Raw genomic sequence first — 22,562 nt, 5'->3', positions numbered from 1 at the left:
ATGGACTAGGACCCACTGCAATTCTGGCCTTTTAGCCCATGATGGCATTGTGTCTATTCATGGAAAATAAATACACTCATGTGAAGTTTAGCCCTTGTCAGTTTGCTGCAGGCAACCACTCATACTCAGTGCATTGTGATGAGTGGAATTAGTTGAATCAATTGATTGAAAGTTGACATCATTTTTTTTGCCAATATGGTCATAGTCCTTCCGCAAAAGAATTCAGGGACATTAATAAGAGAGATAATTATTTCCACTGTACAGAAGGAGGGAGTTATTCAATACTAAAGTGACAGAGAATATTCTCCCACCAGTCAGGTTCAAGATGGTCACGCCTTCTCTAATGTTTTGAATTTGAGAATGTTCTTTGGATCATCTGCACCAGCTCCCTGCCAAGACCCTAGGCACAACCATGATCTAAGAGTCTTCCATGTCTCCTTGTTGTCTAGAGCACTGGGCTTCAAACTTGGTTTTGTGGAGCTCTGTGATGCCACAGAGGTCTCTTGGGGACTTCCTGGGTGTAGGAGTGACTAAGTGGGAGCAGTTATGGGACCTCACCCTCCGTTCAATCTGAACCACTTTGATTTCACATGTTTTATATTAATTCCTTAAATGAGGACTCTTTTGAAAAAGTGTTCTGTTGCTAAATAATACTTTGAACAAAAGTCTGAACTATTGGACTGGCAGGGATGACTATGGAATTAACCACAGATCTATATTAAAAGCATCATTTAAAAACTATCATCTCACCGTCTCCACTCACCAAGATTTTACTCATCCTCATTCCTGTTTAAATACAACCTTTTCTATAAGTTTCCCTGATCCTGCCATGCAGAAGCAATTTATTTCTATTTTGAGCCATATAGGTTTCCTTTCTTGTGGCACTTGACACTTCTGCCAATTGGTTATATATTTTCTCTTTCTTCCTATTATACCTATCTTAGTATATTCCTTAGCAAATGCCTTTGTGGCACTAAGAACAATAACTGAAAGTTAGCGTTTGTGAGATAACTTTTAAAATAAATTAACTAAAAAATTGCCCACTCATCCCAAAAGGGAAAAAGGCAGTTTACAAAAGTGTATACACTTACAAGACCTTTTTCTACCTTTGACAATGGCAGAGTAGCTTATTTCAGACCAATTTTCTGATGAATTACAACTAGAAAAGCCAGAAAAATATAGAACACAGCTATTTGGAAGAATAAAGAACTTAATTGAGGACTTGGGGAAAAAATTCTGGACAGAAAGGAAATCCAGAGAGATTAGTCCTACATACGGGGCCTCAGGATGTTTCATAAGGCCATGGGGGTAAAAAATGGGGCCCACCAAGAAGGAGAGTCTCTGGGAAACTGTACAGGCTTTCAGTCAAACCACTGAAGGGCTTCCCTGTAGTTAAGCACTGACTGCAAGGAAACCAACTTTGTCAAAATCTGATTTTCTGAACCACTGATGAACTGATTTGTTCCCACTGTAACTGCCTTTCAGGGTGAAAACAGTTCCTTTAAGGAGGAAGGTAACATCATCCAGAATTTCAAATGTTCCCTAAAATTTACACTCACAGTGTCCGGCATTCAGTAACAAAAATAACCAGGCATACAAAACATTCCAACAAGAATTATTAAGAAATCAAGTGAAAAACCAGACAATAGATGCAGGCTCTCAAGAGATCCAAATGTTGGAGTTATAAGACATGATATGTATTTTAAACTGTGATTAGTTTGTTAGATAAATCAAATGACAAGATGGAGAGAATTTCAACAGAGAACAGAGAACTATAAAAGACTAAAAGAAATTCTAAAACTAAAAGGTTCAACAGCAAAAAATAAAATATCAGTAGATACATTTAACAGTAGATTATATGGAGCTGACGAGAAAATTATTAAAATGGAATATAGGTCTGGAAAAACTATCCAGATTGAATCTCAGAATGAGAAAACAAAGATGAAAAATGCAGAAAATAGTGCAAGAGACATGTGCATGGTAATATATAAATATGTGCATATATATATATGTGTGTGTGTATATATATATAATGACATGTGTGTAATTGGAGACCCAAAAAGGAAAGGAGAAAGAGAATAGGACACAACAAATATTTTAAAGTATAATGGCTGAGAATTTAACAAAATTGATGAAACATCAAACCACAGATTCAAGAAGTACTAAAGAAACTCAAGTAGGATAAGTACAAAGAAAAAGTACAAGGAGAAAATTTTAGTTATATTACTGGAAACCAAAGACAAAGAGGTACTCTTAAAAGCACTAGAGAAAAGGGCTATTTACCTCTGAAGAGCAAACATGAGACTTCCCAAGAGAAATAATGGAAGCCAGAGGCAATGGAAGTATCTTTGAAATGCTGAAAGGAAATAACTGTCAAGCTACAATTCTCTGCTTAGCTAAAATAAGCATCAAGAATAAAGCTTTAAAAAGACATTTTTAGAGGGATTCCAAGGTGGTGGAGGAATGAGTGGAAGTTACACTGACACTGTCTCAGGACCAAACTAGAATTACAACTAAAATATAGAAAAATCATCCTGAATAATCAGCCATAAATGAAGACTAGCTGGAGAGCACCCTCATAACCAAGTACAAAAGTGGAGGCCACATAGAGACTGGTAGGAAATGCGGAGGTGCAAGAGGACTGGCTGGGCTCCCACAGACAGCAGCTGAAGGCCTGGAGGGATATTTCAGCTGTGGGGGGTTTCCACTGAGAACTCTGGGGCCTAAACCCCAAGCTGGGCTCCCTAGCCCAGAGTACCAGAACTGAGGAAGGTGCCCACATAACATGTGGTTGTGAAAAGCAGTGTTTTTTCTGTCTGCCAGGGAGAGATGGCTGGAAATGCGGGCACACTCTTAAAGGGTCAATGCACAAAGTTTCGTGTGTACCCATTCACCTTGGGGTCTGGCTGGAGAGAGAGCAGAGTGGACTAGAGCTGTGCAAAGAGAATCCAGGGGTGCTGGCTGAATAAAAGAGATAAGAGGGCAGCTACCTGAATTCCTGTGCTGAGTCATTCCACCCTACAGCAGAGGACATCTTTCTGAAGTGGACATTTACCTCCGAAGCAGCTTTTGCCTGGGGGAGGGGAGCAATTGCTCCACCCTGCTAGAAAACCTCTCATCCCATCCTGTGGAGTTTCGATAGCCTGAGGCTCATTAAGAGACTGATAACAATCAGCCTCCGGGTGCTTTGAGACTTTGCCTGATCAGCTTCTGGACCCAGGGCTTGGAAAAGCAGACCTTGGTGGGCATCTTGGTCCTGTCCAAACACACCCAGCCCCAGCAGAGGGAATCACAAACTGTGGGGTGCAGAAAACTTCAAAAAGGGTACTCAAGGCCAGTCACAAACAGCATCCAGTTGGCCTGCACCAGAGACCATCCAAAACACTAGGAGTCCTAGCAGATTTACCTAATACATAGAAACAAAGCCAAACAGGCAGCCAAAATGGGGAGCCAAAAAAACAAGCCCCAAATGAAAGAACAAAATAATTCTCCAAGCCTAACTTAGATGTGTGCCAACAGCAAACCCAGATGGCCTAATCACAGAGAAAATTATTTGCAAACTCGGGAGTTACTCAATGTTCTCCACATATCCCATTGACCACCCTTACGCCTGGTAGTTCAGTATTTTTCCATTAGCTCATCCCAGCTCTTAAAGACCTCTCCACTTTTTGCTTCAGTACAATTGAGTTCAGTCTCTCTCCCTACTACTTCCATAGTCTTGAATAAAGTCTCCCTTGCCTCTGTAAAAAAAAAAAAAAAAAAGAATTCTCCAGAAGAGCTAAATGAAATGGAGATAAGCCATCTATCAGATATAGAGCTCAGAATACTGATCATAAGGATGCTCAACAGCATGAGAAAAGAAATGGAAACTATGAAGGAAATTAAGAGTGACAAAGTAGAAAACAAAACAAAACACAAAACAACATTGGAAGGAATTAACAGGATTAGGGGAAGCTGAGGATCGGATCAGGGAATTAGTAGACTGGGTAGATAAAATAACACAATCAGAAAACCAAAAAGAAAACAATTAAAAAACAGAAGGACAGTTTAAGGGAGCTGTGGGACAACATGAAACATAACAATATTTACATTATAGGAGAACCGCTAGGTAAAGAAAGTGACCAAGGGATAGACAACCTGTTTGAAGAAATAATGGCAGAAAGCTTCCTTAACCTGGTCAAGGAAAAAGTCACATAAGTTCAGGAGGCACAGAGTCCCAAGCAAGGAAAACCCAAAGAGGTCCACACCCAGACACATCATAATTAAAATGCCAAGAATTCAAGACAAAGAGAGAATCTTAAAGGCAGCAAAGAAAAGCAATCTGTTACCTTCAAAGGAGCTCCCATAAGGCTCTCAGCTGATTTCTCATCAGAAACTCTACAGACCAGAAGGGAATAGGATGAAGTATTCAAGGTAATGCAAAACAAGGGTCTGAAACCAAGACTACTCTATCCAGCAAGGCTATTATTTAAAATAGGTGGTGAAATAAAGAGCTTCCCAGACAAAAAAAAGGATAAAGGAGTTTATCACCACCAAACCAGCATTGCACAAAATGTTAAAGGGACTGCTGTAATAAGAAGTTGAAACAGAAAGAACGAGAAACATAAGCATAAAGAAATAAAATGGCAATAGATAAGTACCTATCAATAATAACCTTACATATAAATGCTCCAATCAAAGGACATAGGATAGCTGAGTGAATAAGAAAACATGACCCAAATATATGTCATCTATAAGAGACCCACCTCAGAACAAAAGACTCACATGGGCGGGGGTGGGGGATTCTGGAGGATTTTAAAGGAGAGATCTACAGCAATACAGTCATAGTAGGGGATTTTAACATCTCACTGGCTTTACTTGATAGATCTTCCATACAAAAAATCAACAAAGAAACAGTGATTCTAAATGACACACTAGATCAGATGGATTAAATTGACATTTACAGAACATTTCACCCCAAAGCTGCAGAATAGGCCTTCTCCTCAAGTGTACATGGGACATTCTCAAAGATAGACCACATGTTAGGACATGAAACGAGTCTCTACAAGTTCAAGAAGACTAAAATCATATCAAGCATCTTCTTGGACATGTACACCATGGAATACTATGTAGCTATAAAAACAAAAGATCCCTTACCCTTGGAGACAGCATGGTGGAAGCTGGAGAGTATTATGCTAAGCAAAATAAGCCAGTCAGACAAAAACAAGTATCTCATGATCTTACTCACATGTGAAATCTAATGGACAAAATAAGCAGATGAACAAAATAGATCCAGAGACATAGAAGCATGGAACAGACTGACGAATCTCAGAGGGAAGGCAGGGGTGGATGGATGGGCAGGGAGAGGTTAACCTAAGAGCTTATATGCATATATGCATAACCCATGGACACAGACAATAGGGTGGTGAAGGCCTGGGGGGAGGGATGCAGGGGGAAGGGGATCAATGGGGTAAAAGGGGACATTTATAACACTTTAAACAGTAAAGATAAATTTAAAAAAATAATAGAGCCCGGCCGGGCGTGGCTCAGCAGTTGAACGTCGACCTAGGATCCAGGCGATCCGGGTTGATTCCCGGTCAGGGCACATGCCCGGGTTGCAGGCTCAATGATTGACTCTCTCATCATTGATGTTTCTATCTCTCTCTCTCCCTCTCCTTTCCTCTCTCTGAAATCAATAAAGATATATATTTTTTAAAAAAAATAGAAAAATAAAAATTACATTTTTAGACAAACAAAGCATTAGAAAATGAAATTTTAAAACCCTCATAGCTTTTCCAATCATGTCAAAATACATTGAGTATCTAGAAAGAAAGTTAATGAGATATATATATGGACTCTCCCCAGAAAATATAATAAAACAAAAATCATTACTTAGAAAAATATAGAAGACCTAAATAAGAGGAAATTTAAGCCATGTTCAAGGATTAGAGGTCTCAATATGATAAAGGTGTCATTTCTCTGCCAAAGGATCTGTTGATCCTATGCAATCCAATAAAAATTTCAGCAAGTGTCTGTGGATGCGATCTGATTACACAGAATTCAAGGACTACAAATAGCTAAGACAATCTTGAAAAGAAGATCAAAATTGGAAGACGTAGACTACTATATTAACATTTATTATAGAGCTAAAGTGATTACGACAGGATGATGTTTTTACAAGAACAGTATAAAAGATCAGTGGAACAGAACAGAGATTCCCAAACAGACCCACATGTATATGGGACGCTCAATTGATGACAAACATGAGTGCTCTTTCAATAAAGGTGCCAGACACACACACACACACACACACACACACACACACACACACACACACACACACACACACACACACACTGGGGCAGTGGAGTTACAGGAATGCCCATTCTCTCACTTGAATGGTTGGTCTCCAAAGCCCTACACCACTTACCCTCAAAGCTTCAGGGCTCAGGAGAGATGGTGTATTGGGACCCTGCATCTGGACACAAGGGCAGTTACCCAGTTGGGGGAGGTGGGCATGGGTTACACTCACCAGGGGGAGAGAAAGCAGAGTTCCCACAAGGGAGGCAGCCAGCCTGGCCAGGCTGGGCACTGAAGGTGCCAGCAGGGCACGGCAGGCACTCTCCAGCCACTCCTGCCTGGCTGCTATTTCTGAAGGTTCCTGCAGGGCAAGGCCTGGGGCTGTGAGTCCCTGAGGGACAGTAGTGTCCCACAGGGCATGGCTGGCTCTGGTACTGCTCTGTTCCTGTAGGGAAATGGAGTGGAATTCTGAACTGTGGACTCTGGTGGAGGGGGGGACAGAAACAGCTGACTCTAGGGTAAGAATGAGCATGCTGGGGTCAGGGAGTAAGGGGTGGGGGGAACAGCAAAGCAAATACAGGGGAGAGTCTAGATTGCAGGGAGGACAGCAGAGGCTCCATACCCTATTGTATCTACCCCACCCCAGCCCACTACTCAGAGCATACTTCCAACTCAGCAGACTTGGGTGGCATAGCCAGCTCTGCTGACCACTAGGCAGCAGTTGTCCTATTTTCTAGAAGACCTGGGCTACTGGCTCCAAATACTAACTTGCATGGTAGGTGCATAGCCTGTAATTCACAGGTCTTTAGCCCTCACATCCAGACAAATGTGGCACCTACCTGCTTTGTACCCTTCTTCTCCTGTATCCTTACCATGTTCTTGAGTCTTTTTCTGTCAGGTGACTGGCCTAGCCAAAGAAGACCACAGGCCCAACTGTTCCTTGGCATGCTTCTGGGGCTCTGCAAGTAGGTCCCTCTCTGCCTGCTACATCTGCCCTCCTCACTAGGCTCTGCCCAATCCTGACTCGAGGCCCAGGCCCCCAAACTCACCCTGCTGGCAGCTGAATCCAGGGGGGCAGGGCTGGCAGGGCAGGGTGTCCAGGGCCTGGGTGCGGTAGGTTCCCGCATCACAGAGTCGGCAGGAAGTGTCCTTGGAGACTCTGAGGCCACTCCGGTTCAGGGCCTCAGAGCCCCCAGGGCACGCATGTGGATAGGTGCTGCCCGGGGGGCAGTAGTAGGGAAACATACAGCTGCACAGAGACACAGCCCCCCAGGTCCCTTTAATGATGATGGGGTCTGTGTGTGTCTCATCTCACTAGCAGGAGGGTCCTCCAATACTCCCAGGCTTGGTCCTTAAACAAGGGGTGGGGCAAATCTCCAATATTATCCCAGATGGAGACCCTGGGTTGCCTTGCATCTGATGGGGCCTAAGCAGGTCAGGGTGCCTTCCTGGAGGAGACTGAGCCATGCCCAGGTGGCCAGGCCATCAAGCTGAGTCCAGGCCTGTGCTCCCTGCCTACCTCACCTAGGCAAAGGGATGTGTGGACTGGCTCTGATTGTCTTGGGACACAGTCAGGATTGCTGGACACAGGTTTGGAGTCACCAGATGAAGTCCATGACACCCAGTCATAGTGGAATTTCAGATAATCAACAAGTAATTAACAATGAATAAATAGAGTATAAGTACTCCCAAATATTGCATGGCTACATGTATACTAAACATGTATTTGTCGTTTACCTGAAATTCAAATGTAACTGGGTTTCCTGTACTTTTATTTGCTAAACCTGGCTGCCCCACACAGGATAGCCCTGGAGCCTGCTGGAGGGCCTCTCAGTACAGTTTGCTTCCTTGCTCTCTTCCCTGGATGGAAGCAGGAATTGGAAAACTAAAGCAAGGTGCACCCAGTACTGGTTTCTGGCCCTAAATCCTTTGGGACACTGAGTAGTTGACTCATGTCTGGAGAGCCCGGAGGCTGAGACTCTGAGACGAGAGGGTGCTCTGACTCACCCAGATAGGGAAGGGTACTCACAGCTGCCCTGGGCCAGTGTAGGTGGAGGAACCAGCAGGGCAGACATAGCCTCCAGGGCAGAGTGGGGGGACTCCAGTCTGGGGTCCGCAGTAGGAGCCAGCCCTACAAACGACCTCAGCCACAGTACCTGAGGGAGATGGGGCAGAACAAGGCACCTTGGCCTTGGGGAGATAGATCCAGGTGGCATAGACCCAACCAAAGACTGGGTGAGCCTTGGGAGCCTGTGTTACATGCTTTGTGCTAAGCCTCAGGGGTGAGGGCATGGGGACAGGATAGGGGCCAGGGCCAGGAGCAGAAGGGCCTGTAGGCTCACCTGCAGGGCACTCAGATCCAGCTCTGCATGGGATTGCAAACACGTTTGCATGACCTCTCAGCTCAGTCTCTGGGCAGTAGTAGCCAGGGGGACAGAGCTCACAGTCTTCCCATGATGCTGCCCCTGGCTCTGTCCGAAAGGTCCCCGGTGGGCAGAGAAGGGCACCCTGACCACCTGGACACCAGTGGCCTGGAGGACACAGGTGGCCTTCGAAGGAAGAGAGACCTGGGACAAAAGTATCAGGCAAAGAAGGGATGCTGCACAGGCCTCTCCCCTCCAAAGCCTTCAGCATTTGGCCTGGAGACAGTGTCTCACCTGGGAACGGGCAGTGGTACCCAGCAGGGCAGGGATGGCACTCTGCTAGACTCTGGCCTCCTTCTACTGCCAGGTAGGTGTGCTCCGGGCAGGCCTGGGGGGCTCCTGGGTGGGTCTCCCTCCCTCCAGGGCAGTAGTAGCCAGCAGGGCAGGGGTGGGTGGTTGGGTCCCCTGGAGAGCAAGGGCTGTGCTCCCTTTCCATCCTCCTCCTCCTGCCCAAAGGGCCTCCCAGTGCCTTTGCCAGGACCAGCACCCTGCAGGCTGCAGCATGGGTGTCTCACCAGCTTTGCACCAGCGGCCAGGGGGGCAATGTTCACAGTCCTCTTGCTGCTTGGCCCTGGGGGCAGCTGTCACAGTGTGAGGTGGGCACAGGGTGGGCTCTTCACTGCCCTCTGGGCAGTAAAAACCTGAAGCACATGGGGCCACATTGAGCTCTGTGGAAGGCAGGGAGGCTCCCCACTATGGGGATCATGTTTTCAGGAGGCCTGGGGACTCTACTGGCCCAGGAGTTGAGAGTCTGGATGCCAGTCCTGGCCACACCTGCTTTGGTGTTTGTCAAATCAGTAACCATCTGAGGGCATTATTTGCATATTCATAGTACATACATATGACACATGTAATCACATACACATGCTTATTCATATACATATTAGATGTACAGCACTGGGGGTCAACTGTTTTTAGAGTCTGTTTTGTCTGGGTGGTTCCTACAGTGATAGCTGGGCAGCCTTGCTCTCTGCCTCTTTCACACCCCAAGGGCAAGAAATGGGCTGTTACCTAATGGGCATGGCTTGGCGCACAGCTGACCCTGGGTACACAGGGTCTGGGAGTCCACGGGACCTGGTGTCGGCAGTCCAGCAGTCCCAGGTGGGCAGAAATAGCCAGCAGGACATTTGCCCCATACCTGTCCGCCTCTAATAGCCAGGGAGAGGAGACAAGAATGAGAAGACCAGGATGGAGGGCTGATCTAAGCCTAGGCCCAGATGATGTCACTGTAACCCACAGTGTAAAGTACCTTGGACCTGTGGCCCAGGAGAATGCAGCAATATACCCACGTACACAAGAGAATAAGACACTTCACCCAGTGTTAAAAAGAGGCATGTGGCACAAAGCCCTCCACCAGTGTGCCCTTTAGGAAAAAATAGATTCCTGGACCCCTTTCCCCTGAGTTTATGGGGAGCTCAGTGAATAAAGAGTGGGACTTTGGGCTGCCAACAGCAGGACATGCCCCTTCGGAGGAGCTCATGGGCCCTGCTGCCCTCACAGTGGGAATGAGGGGAGAGGAAACCAGGTTTCCACCTGCTTCCTGCACTGCCCCAGGGAATGTCTGGGGCTTGACTGGCCTGGGCTCTGAGGGACACCAGTCTTATCTCCAGCTCTGCAGCAGGAGAAAACAGACCATACCTAAGGGTGAACTTCCTGAGATTGGGAGATGAACTTCTAGGAGAGTCTGAGGAACCCTCTGCTATCACTTTTTAAGTAGAAAATATTCTGCTTTGAAGAAGGTTCACCTTTGTTCCTGTGAAGCAACTTTTCTCTTGGGGACCCTATTCCCAGTCTCAGGAAATTGTAGTCTCGTGTGCCTTCAGCGAGTGTTGGGAGCTTTCCCTGGATCAGAGTTCCCAGCGTGCTTTCTTTTTGTCTGGCTACTCTGGGGACTTGGGCCCTGGGCTGCCTCTACAGTCTTGAGAAAGGATGGAAGCTGGGGAGTCCCACCCAGTCCTGGAGGCTGTGAGACCCTGAATCCCAAGTACAACATTCTCCCAGTGACTTCTGCTCCCTCAAGAATGTTCCCTGCACAGATATGGAAGCCAGGCACAAAACACACAACAAGTAGATGCAGGGCGTTCAGGTGGAAATTGGGTGCAGGGCCTGCTCTCTGATGGTGATATTTAAAGGTACATGTATTGTCTCTCCAGCCCAACCCATTACAAAAGCTATGCATATTGTAGAAAATTCAGAAATAGAGGTGCAAAGAGGAATGGTCCATCTTTTCTCCTGAGTGCATGTGCAGAACACTGGCATCACCTAGAGGCACAAAGAATTTTGCCTTTAAGGACTTTCTCCATGTTTTTAGGCTGAGACTGAACAGACATATTTTCATTTCATACTAATTCTCCCTCAGTTTGTTAAAATCTAGGTTTGTGCTAACTGTCCCGGCTCTTTACCTCATTGTTGGGCTTCCCCCTTCCTGCTTAGGCCTGTGTGGCTGGTGGGGCTGTGGTCATACAGCCAGCCGCTTACCCACACAGCAGGGCCTGGGGACAGGCCTAGGGCTCTTGGGCTTCTTCTCCCAGAGGGTGCAGTCTGACTGCAGCAGCCAGAAGTGAATGACTCTGGGCTATTACTGACCTGCAGTAGTGGCCAGGGGGACAGAAAGAGCAGTCACCCTCTTCCTGGAGGCCCACAATGTCCTGGGGAGTGAAGGTTCCTGGAGGACATGGCAGAGGGGACCACGTTCCTGTAGGAAGGGAGCAGCTAGTGAAGATGGACAGCCGAGGGCTGGGATCACATCAGTGCCTGGATCTGCCTGGACAGACTAATCCACCACGAAGGGTGTTCTGTGTCTGCTGCCCTAGATGGTATGACTTTTTCCTGTCACTTTCTCAGAGACGATGGAGGGATAAAATGGTGGTGACTCCATTTGTCTCTCTAGGATCATTATCTTTTTCCAAAAGAGCAACTCCCTAGTGGAGGATTTTCAGACAGCAGCAAAGCTATTTTGGGAGAGGGGCTATTTATATAGACAATGGGCTCAATGAGGCACCTACACTGCCAGCTCTTGGGCTGAACTGGAAACATGTTGGGTCCACACTGAGTGCATCTCACTTGGGAGCCACCCTGCTGCCCTGCCTGGTTGGGTGGGATGGGATGTGCCTGTGCCTCTTCCTCCAATCCCCACACCCCCATCCCATCCATAGCTCCCATCCTCCTGGGGACCTCGGTGTTTCCTGGTGCACCTGGGCTGTGCTGGTAAGTGCCAGGTGTACACCAGTGTGCATATCTTCAATGAGAAGAGAAGAAATCCTGTGACAGGGAAAAAGGTTTAAAGGGAGTAGCTGGATCTACTGGAAAAAAATATCTGACCAGTAATAAGAGGCTGAAAGGCATGAATTTAGTGAGAGGAGATTGAGAGTGAGAATCAGCACCCCAGCAAGGAGGGGCCTGGGAACCCAGGGGAATAGTGTTTCCCAAAGAGGGGCCATATGTCCAGCACAACACATCAGTAACCATGGGGGCAACAGTCCAGGCTCTTTTTCTTATCCTCACTTGAGGATATGTTTATTGATTTTTCAGAGAGAGGAAGGGGGGAGAGAGAGAGAGTGGGAGAGAGAAACAATTATGCGAGAGAGAAACATCCATTAGTTGCCTCCGGTACTTGCCCTGACCAGGGATTAAACCAAACACTTAAGTATGTGACCAGGAATTGAACCAGCAACCTTTCAGTGTACAGGACGATGCTCCCACCAACTGAGCCACTTAGCCAGGGCGGCCAGGCTCTTTGAACTTGAAATGTCCTGAGTATTCTTGGGTAAAAGGCCACTCATTTAAAAGGGGTACATAGCCTTAGCTGGTGTCACTCAGTTGGTTGGAGTGCGGTCCTATACACTGAAAGGTCACAAGTTCGATTCCTGGAGCACATACCTAGGTTGTGGGTTTGATCTCCAGTCTGGGCACATATAGGAGGCAACTGATTGATGTTTCTCTCTCTCTCTCTCTTTCTCTCCCTCTCAAATCAGTGGACATAGCCTCAGGTGAGGATTAAAAAAATAAAAAATAAAAATAAAAGGGGCACATATATCTTTCACACCATAATCCTGGGGAGAACCATCACCTGTGGATCAAACACCTGCAAAGGTATGTACAACTGCTAAGACATGATAAAGACTATTAACACCTATTTGTGGACACCTATTTGTCTGCTGGGCTGCCTGGGGACCAAATATGTGTGTGTGTGTATGTTTCTGTGTGTGCATTTGTGTGTGCCTGTGTATAGCATGTGCATGCTTGTGCATCTGTATGTGAGTGTGCATGTGCGAGTCTGTGTGTGAGTGTGAGTTCATGCCCAGTGTTTTCAGGGTGTCTGGACTCAGACTCGTGGACAACAAACTTGTAGTTTTAGTGACACTGCTGTCTACGCTGATGGTTCTGCCTCCCCCGTGCTCTGACCCCACCACAGAGCCCTGCTCCATGTAGTGTACAGGGAGCGACTCCCAGATTATCAACCCAGACTGGCACAGGTGATGACACCTGTGTGCCATCCTCTGGTGCAGGTGTTCACCCTGGGCCCCTAGGTTGAGTGTAGAGAAGAGCAAGAACATTTACCGTGATTAAGAGAAGATGAAAAGAAGAGAAACAGGATGAGGCAGGCTGAGCCAGGCGTGGGGGAGGTGAGGGTAGTTTGAAGGCTTGAGCATGCTCTACACTGTTGGTATTCCCAGTGCAAGCATATTGCCTGGAGTGCAGTAGGCCCTCTATGGAGTTTGAATGAAAGAAAAGAAGGGGGGGGGGTGTTGGGGAGAAAGAGGGCCCCAGGGCATACCGGCTGGGCAGTAGGTGTGTGCTGGGCAGACCCTGGGCACTCTGGAGCCAGGATGAGGGCAGTGAAAGCCAGGTGGACATAGGAGGCAGGTGTCTGAGCCCAGGGCTGGCTGGTATTCCCCTCGGTGGCATGGGGCAGGCCAAGCAGCTCCTGGCTGGCAGAAGTGACCCTGGTCATTGAACACAAAGTGGCACCTCTGAGAGCCAGGCAGGGTGTGGTTGGGGTGCTCAGACGCTCGGGAGGGTTGATGTGATGTCCTGCTTCTGGCCCATTCAGGTCTTGGTGACTGGAGGGCAGGAAGGCAGGAGGCTGGGTGGGGCTGTTGGGGAAAGAGTCAGGGCCAAGAGATGGGGGTGTTGAGGTTTCTCCTGCAGGGCACTGAGGTCTGGCCTAAGGCACACTGTTGGGGATGGGGCTCCCTCTTGCATCTCCTGGAGAGGTACCTCAGGGCAGGGGAGAGCTGTGGGGTTGGAGGCCTTGGGGTCCACAGGGCATTTGGAGCCCACCACGCAGGAGCCCGTGGGAGAGCTGAAGCTGGGGCAGAAGGAGCCGGCTGGACAGGGCTCACAGCTCTCCTGGGAGATACCACCTGGATAGGGAGGCAGAAGGGCACAGGCTCTTTGTTACCACATTGGATTTCAGCCCCAAGGATGAAATGTTGTACCCCAGAGCCAGAATAAAGCCTGGGTACAATGTGTCTTGAATGAAGCAGCTGCTGGTCAGGGACTCCCTCAGTGTTTCTCTGCCTCAGGTTGCCCAGCACCACAGCTGGTGTTTGCGGGCAGAGCCCTGCACTGGGCACAGCTTGTGGGCCCCAAAGTCCCTGCAGTGGGAATCCCAGAAGCTCTGACCAACAGGATTCTCTTATGCTGTTTGTGTCTGTTCCCAGGGGCTGGGGTCAGATTTGGAAAAAGGAGGGGCCCACAGCTGGGTGTAGGGGGAAGCACAGGGCAGATCCTCACCTGGGCTGCTCCTCATCGTCCCCAGGGGACAGGGCACAGGATGCAGCGTCCCCTGTGGGCAGTAGTGCCCGAGGGGGCAGGGCCCATTGATGGGGAAGGCAGAGTTTCTCCTGGGAGTGGGGCTGGCTGCCCCCCCCTCACAGTAGTACCCAGCCGAACAGGGTCCTTGAATGTAGAAAGACATAGACTTTTAGGTCAACTGCCTGAACTGTAGGAGGCCCTCTTCTGCTCCTTGGCTACTGTCCCCTAACCCCTGAGAGTCATGGAAATCAAAGTAGGAAGAAGGAAAAAGGGAAACAAGGAATTCCTGAGCAGTTGGTGTCCTTGGTCTGAGCAGGTTCCACATGGAATCTAGGGTGAGGGCCAAAACCAGGAGAGCAGCTGGGGGCCTTTCTGGGCACCAGGTGCTATTCTCAGTCTGCATTCTCCATAGCAAATGTGAAGGTGGTTACAGTCATCACCCCATCTTACAGGGGGAGACTGATGCCCCAGAGGACATCCAACTTGTTCAGGTCACACCTTCAAGGCTGAGGCTTCTTAGGGGAGTGAGGGAGTGAGGGAGGGAGAGGGGAGCAGGGGTCCAGGGAAGCAGTGGCAGGAGGCCACTCAGGTAGTGCTGTGGCCTGTGAGGATAGACCTGGCAAAGTTGTGCAGGGGGCCAGGACACAGCTCTGCTGGGTGCTAGTAGTACCTACCCTTGGGCTGCCCATTGCCCTCTCCAGGGCAATACTTCCCTACAGGGCAGGGTTGGCAGGCCCTGAGGTAGAGAGCACCTTCCCGGGGGTTCAGGGTTCCCTCTGGGCAGGGAAGAGCAGAGGATGTCCCTGATGGGCAGTAGTGACCTGCAGGGAAGGCTTGAGTGAGTGAGCATTAAGTGACTGGCTGCACAACTGCTCCCTTCCTCCACATTTCCATTCTTTATAACACAAATGTCAGAGCAGCCCTGGGGGTACAGATGGAGGGTAAGGATGGGGTGGAGGGAGGATGGCAAAGAGGGCTCAGAGTCCAGGCCAGTGGAGGGGTGCCTCCGGGGGAGATCTGTCAGGGCACCTGAAGTGTGCCTATGTGCACAAGTGTGTACACATGTGTGCACATGTGCGTGCACAGGGTGTCAGCACTGAGGTTACAGGGTCATTACTGAGAGGTAAATGACAGCTGTGCTCTAGCTCTGTAGGGCTGAGAAAGGGAGCTGGGCCCCTGGAGTAGGGCTCTTACAGGTCCTCTGGTCTCACTTTGTAGACAGGTTGTGGCTGCCCAGGGACACCAGTCCCTTAGGATCGGTGCAGGGGCTGACTGGGATGTCCTGCCTGTTTCTCATGCCTGTGTCTTCCCTCCAAGACACCTGTATGCTCATCCCCTGGACACCCGCTGGGAACTTGAGGTGAGCAAGAAGGTGTAGACACAAAGCTGGTCATGTGAAGGAGGGAGCTGGCACTGTCCCCAGGGGGGCATGGATCCCTCAGCAACTTTCCCCCATCCTCCTTCTGCTGCATGATCAGCCTCATTTTATAGGCAGGTCACTGGCCTCACCAACAGCACAGATTTCTAGGATGGATCCCAGCCTGGGAAATGGAGGGGTTTCATCTACACTGAGCCCTGAGGTATACCATGCATTGTGGTCAAGCCCAATGTCCCTGTGCCCCCAAGAATAAGGGCAGAGGCTGGGCTTCATTACCTTTAGGGCAGGTGGTGGGCTCCATGGTGGCGACCTTTGGGCAATAGGTGCCCTCTGGGCAGGGCAGGCAGGTGTCAGCTCCAGACAATGGGCTGAAGGTGCCAGGCTCACAGGGCAGCTCGCTGTGGGCCCCTGGGGGACAGTGGAAACCAGGGGGACATCTGTATCCATGAGTTCCATCGGAAGGTGAGGGGACAGTGCTGCCTCCCAGGCAGATGTACCTGAGGACATGGAGAGCTGTGGCTGAACCTCCACATGACCATGAGTCTTAGCTGGACAGAAGAAAGCAAGAGATGGTGTAGCCTTGAAGCCTAGTCATCAGGGTGTGCTAAGGGTAAGGCCAGTGTGACTATAGCCATGGGCTGTCCCTGTGATGAAAGGCTCTCAACTCTCAATCTACTTCTTCCTACTTCAATAGGAAACTAAGTAGTAGGGGCTCAAGAAGACAGTCTGGGAAGGGGCAATGTTTTCCAGAATAAGCATGGCACCCTTCACACCTTCTCTATCCTCAGGGCCTCTGAACAGATGGGGCAGGTCTTTCTTCATTCAGGACTTGGCCAAGCTTACTGGCATCCATGGGTAGTCTCCAGTCCTTTCAGCAATAAGGGAAAATGCACCTAGCAGGAGTTTGGGATGCCTATTGGCAGAGGATGTTGGCCAGTTGGATACAGACCAAGGCCTGGCAGGGGCTATGGAAGCTGTGGAGGCCACCCTGGGGCCAAGTGGGACCATGGGCTGGTCGGCACACCCAGAGCTCCTTGGACTGGGAAGGTCAGTGCTGGGAGGACCTGTGAGGGTGTATTTGGTTCAGCCCTGTATCAAAGGGATGGCACATGGGGGGCCCACATGCCTGGGGGATATAATCACCCTGGCCTGGGCCCTCCAGAAGGTCAGGGAGAGACCCTGGGAGCTTAGGATTAGTCTGTCACTTGGAAGCCCTGGCAAGCCTGACTAGGGACCCTCCTCCCTTCTCAGGCCATCACAGGTTCCCTCACCCTGCATCGCAGATTCCTGCTTCCAGGGCATGGGATAGCCCAGGACTGTTGCAATAGCGCCCTGGGGGGCACGGCTGGCACTGGTCCTCGCTGGCCAGGCCTGGGGCTGAGGAATAAAACCCAGGCCGGCATGGCACTGGGGCACCTGTTCCCCTGGGGCAGAAGAAGCCAGGGGGGCAGATGTCATTCCCAGAAAGTCCTGGAGACTCAACCTGTGCAACCAGAAAGAAGAAAGAAAGGGCTTCAAATTAGGGCCTCAGGCTACAAAGAACAAAACATGCAAAATTGCTCTGATAATATGTGCTTTTAACTGTGCCAACTAATAACTGGGAGATGTCTCTTCTTAAATCATAGCATTGTATGTCCAAGATCACCCAGCAAGTCAATAACAAAACGAGAGTCAGCCAATCAACCAGCACCATTAACACCCATCTGTATGTCCATACACCCAGCCGACTCTCCACCACCCTGCCTTACAGTATAATGAGGTTGATTTCTTGCCATGTGACCTTGAGAAACTCCCTTAGCCCACATGCTCTTTGGTGTCTTCTTGTCTACAGTGGGGCTGCTGTGGGGATGAGGAGTCAGTGTGTGCTCAGCACAATCTGAGTAAAGGCTCTGTGAGTGCTCCCTGCTATGCCATCAAATCCAAGATGTCATCTACTGAAAGGTGCATGATTTCAAAGGAAAAATCACTGCCATTATGATTGACAGATGCCATGGATTATAAGATACTGCTGATTTTAGAGATGTTAGATGTGAAAAAGATACACACCACAGAATCATTGAAATAAGCTATCACTGGGCCTTCTGCCAGGCCCTGGGCACACGAAGGTGGAAGGGTCCTGTTCTCAGGTCACTTCAACCTTGGTGGGAGAACCCATCAGCACAGCAGGACTCCAGCCACCTTTGTGGTCCCATAACATGTGGGTGTTGCAGGGTGGACTCCTGTCTGGGTTGCTGTGCCCAGTGTCACCTACCTTTTGTTTGATGGGAGTGGGAGACACTGCTCCCCCTGTGCAGTAGTGGGTGGCGTGGCAGAGCCCTGAAGGCCGGGAGAGCCCTTCCAATGAGCAGAACATCCCTAAAGAAGCAGATCCAAGGGGCAGATGACAGAGGGATCACTTCAACTCCCTCCTGCTCTTAGCACCAGCCTTATCTCTCTTGGGCTCTGCCCCCTCCCTCTTGCCAGGCTCTCAAACTAGCACAGGGTGCTGGTGTGATGGGGAGCAAGGGGCAGAATGATCTAGAGAGACATGAAGCTGCCTTGACCAGGGCAGTGCTCTCTCTCCAGTAACACCTGGTCCCTGAAGAGAACATGGAATTGGTCTCGTTCTGGGCCCTAGAGGTGTATGTAGGGGTGCTGGGCACAGACATGAGGAGGTCACCAGGCTCTAGCCCCTGTGTGGACCTGACTTTCATTTCCTTGACCAGCTATTGAACTTGTTCCCTTATGGACCTGTTTGCTTTCCCTCATTCCTTCCTTAGCCTTCAGCTTAGACTTCCTGAGGGCCCACTCTCTGGAGTCCACGTACCTGCCGGGCACAGTTCACAGTCCAGCTCAGCAGCAGCCCCTCGCCTGGGCCCAAATGTCCCCCGAGGGCATGGGTGGGCGGTGGCTGAGTGGGAGCCAATGGGACAGAAGTATCCCTGGAGGCACAGGCTGGGGCTAGTGGCTGGGGAGCCTAGGGGACAATGGAAAGGTTAGACTGAACTGGTGATGAGAGCCCTACCTGAGTGTACAGGCTCTGAACCTGCCCTGGGTCAGCCCTCAGGTGCTTTATTCTTCATCTAATTTCTGGGCATGTTGTCTGGGAGGGGCCCTTCAGTGGCTCACCACCTGCCACTGCAATAGAAGGTATGATGGCCCGGAAACCTCTGTGACCCCTGAGATCTCCAGCCTTGAGGGGCCCTGGCTATTGAGCATAAATCCCCCTTCTCCAGGATGTGGTACTTGCTCACGCTGGTCACACTAGGGCCACCACCCCTGGGTTCACTCGTGCCCTACAGACCCCTCTGCTCAAGCCTCTCTGCTGGGACAGTAGAGATAGCCAAGGCAATCACATCTGCAGCATATATCTTGGGGAAACTGACAAAGGCCACAGCCACCTACATCCCAGGGCCCTAGATCTCAGCCTGTCCTATCCTGCCCCTTGAACTATTGTCCTGGGCACTGGTGTCCTGACAAGTCATCATGCAGCCCCTTCTTGGCTGTATCCTGACATGCCTTTCCCTTGAACCTGGACTGTTTCAGGGTCCCCACCCTTCACTCTGCTCAGTTGTCAAGGGCTACATGTGGATCATGACACTGATTATGATAACCATGCTTCTGGCTTAAGAATTCCTGAGACACATTCTGAAGCCAAATATAAAAGATGCATACGGGGACACCAGGGGTCTTGTGTCACCCTTCACCCTGAGCCATTTCCCTGTGCCACCTCAGGGTGGTTCCTCCCCTCTCTCTGACAAGGTAGCACTGCTTCTTCAGGGAACCCAGCACCCCATAGGGGCTTTGTGCTCAGCCCTAATGAGCCCACCTGTGCTGGAGGCTTCGCAGTAGAATCCAGCAGGGCAGGGCTCACAGGATGCCTTTGCCTCCTCAGGCTGGAATGTCCCACTCTCACAGGCCCTTGGCTGGGAAGATCCTTTGGGACAGTAGAAGCCACGGGGGCACTGGAAAGATGTGGGGGTGGCTGAAGTCTGGCCAGGGGGACAGTAATAACCTGCTGCGCATGGCCCATCTGGGAAGCGTTTCCCGGCCCCTGTGCAGAGGGGTGGAGACAGTGGGCCTGGCTTCAAATGAGAAGGAAAGGAGAAAGGGGACATGGAAGTGCCTCACACTGAGCCCAAGCTTGAAGGCACAGTGTGACATGGAGCTCAAGGCACAGGGCTCTGGAGCCAGACTGTGTCCCCCCTCCTGACTCTGTGGCTCCCTACCTATGCATCTGTGCAGAAGGCCTCTCTGAACTCAGACTTTTCATTTGTAAAAGAGTAGCCCTGTTGTGAGGATAAATGAGTTAAAAGGCCTGTCTGGCACATCTCATGGATCATGCAGAGCCAAAGCGAGGCAGTGTTGGCTTAAGAGTCTAGAAATATAGGCCACACTGTGGTAGTTGAGGTGTGCGGGGCTCTGCTACTCCGGCCAGTGCTTCACACCCCAGACTTACTCTGGTGCAACATACTATGCTCCTGTGGGAGTCCCAGGGGGTCTGGGAGAATTCACACCTTCCTTCTTCTGCTTCTCAGCATCATGCACTGTCCACTTCCTGCCCAGCTGTATCTTGTTCTAGGTGATTTCTATAGATATGGACTAGACAACTGAAGCTGGAAAATGCACATCACACTGTCTCCTCTTCCTCTCTCCACATGGTCACTGCTGTGTTCACCCTCTCATCCTTGGGCTCTTTCCTGGCAGGGTCCTCCTGCAGTCTTGCCCTGGAAGCTCTAGACAGAGCCCCTGCTTCCTGAACAAGGTTAGGTACCTTCAGAGACTGCAGCAAGCACTCCAAGAAGCTTCTACCACCCCTTCTTAGGCCAGCAGAACCCCCCTCACCCCCCCTGCCATCTGCTGGAAATCAGCATGTGCCTGGTTGGGGCCTTCACAGTTTGTCTTTCCACCCCCTTTCCCACTGTGAACTCCCCGGGTTAAGGCTAGGTCACCTTTGCTGACCCCACATCCCCATGCCCAGGCCTCAAGCAGTGTCCCTTATATGCGGCTACAGGTCATGCATGGTGTGAGGGGACCTAGAATGTCCACCTGCAAAATGAATCAGTTAAGGACCTTGCCAAATCCCAGAGAGAGGGCTGTTGTCACCTGAATCTGAGCAGAACTGTCCTGCGGGACAGGGCCTGCAATCCTCAGTGCTGTGTGCGCCGGGCCTCTCTCGGAAGGTGCCCCTGGGACATGGGTGCTGTGTGGGGGTCTGGGTACCCAAAGGGCAGTAGTAGCCAGCAGGACAGTCCACCGGCCAAATTGACCTGGCTCCTGGTCCCTGGATCCCGAAGGGACAGAACCTGTGGACATAGCCAGTGGGTGGCGAGGAATGAGGGGGTCACTACCCCCTACATTCCCAGGCTTTCTAGAAAGTAAGGCTTTACTAGACAAAGGAAGCTCCTGAGACATGGAGGATTTGGGCAGAAGCAAAACCCTCAGAGGACCATATGAGGTCAGAGGAAATGGATGCCAAGGTGGACAGCAGCCTCCTGTCTTACTGAGTCTTGTGCATGATGCCCGCATCCCCCCAAAGCCCCTGCACTGGCATGAGAATATTTGTTACACTGGACTCTGCAGGGCAGTGGGGGCCTACAGTGCTGTAGTCACTGGTCCTTGCAACATGTCTAAGCCCCTCTGACTTCAGGGTGGGGGCAAGAAAAGTTAGATGTCACACAGATATAGGAGGCACTCAGCACCAACGACAGTTTCTCACTTTCCAGCTGGGCATGTCTTGCAGAGAGTCTGTCCAGGTTCATCCTGATACTTCCCCGGGGGGCAGAGCTGGGGTTCCAGGCTGCCCTGGGGGCAGGAGTGCCCAGTGGGGCAGAGAGTACCTGGAAAAGCCAAGGGACACAGTTATTTCCTCCTGGGAGACTCTCCATCTGCTCCCAGCCAGAGCCAGGATGGCCACTTCCTTCTCTCTCCATGTAAGTGTGACTGAGCGATGGATGTGATTCATGGTGCCTGTGGTGGATGACACTTCTAGGCCAATCTGTTCTGAATTTATAGTTGAGAACTGAGGCCCCAGAAGACAGAATTGTGGCGGCTCTGCTCAGGGGAGCTCAGATGCACCCTTGTCCTTGGAGTATGACCTTCTGTTGGTTCTCCCCTGGGCCCCAGGCCTCACAGGAAGGGTGAAGACCCTTCCTGTCCCTTCATTAGAAGGCCTTATGTGGCCTGAGAGTACATTTATTCCCTCCCCCAAAGACCGGATTATCCATCTTTGTCTGACTTTTCAAATGCTTTTTCCCCCCTTCCTCTCACTCATCCCAAGCATCTCCATCACCCTTTCTGAGCTCTGGGAGCCTGAGGAGCCTGCCTTGCTAGCACATGGTGTTCAGTCCCTCCCACAGCCAGTTCAGGTCAAAAGGGGGCATGTTTCCCTCCAGGCCAGCCAACTGGTAGTCCCACAGGAGGGTCTACCCTTACCTGGACTCTGCCCTGAGACAGAGGCCCTGGGGCAGAACCAGCCTCCTTCACATGCAGCCTCTGGAGTGCTCAGGCCGGCCCGGGAGCAGAACCAGCCAGCTGGGCAGGGCTGGCAGTCCTCCAGCGATGTGGCCCCAGGGATGGGCAGAAGAGAGCCTGCAGGTCCACACACTGTGGCCACCGCCAGGAGGCCTCCCGGATGGAGACCCCATGGTGCCCCATCTTGGATAGCAGAGCTGTAATCCTGCTCTGGCCAATCAGCCTCACATACAAGTGACTGCAAGTCTCCCCGGCCTCCTAGGCCACCC

This window comes from Miniopterus natalensis, chromosome 2 (assembly GCF_054644295.1).
Source record: "Miniopterus natalensis isolate mMinNat1 chromosome 2, mMinNat1.hap1, whole genome shotgun sequence".
Classification (NCBI taxonomy): Eukaryota; Metazoa; Chordata; class Mammalia; order Chiroptera; family Miniopteridae; genus Miniopterus; species Miniopterus natalensis.
This window is presented reverse-complemented; position numbering follows the sequence as displayed.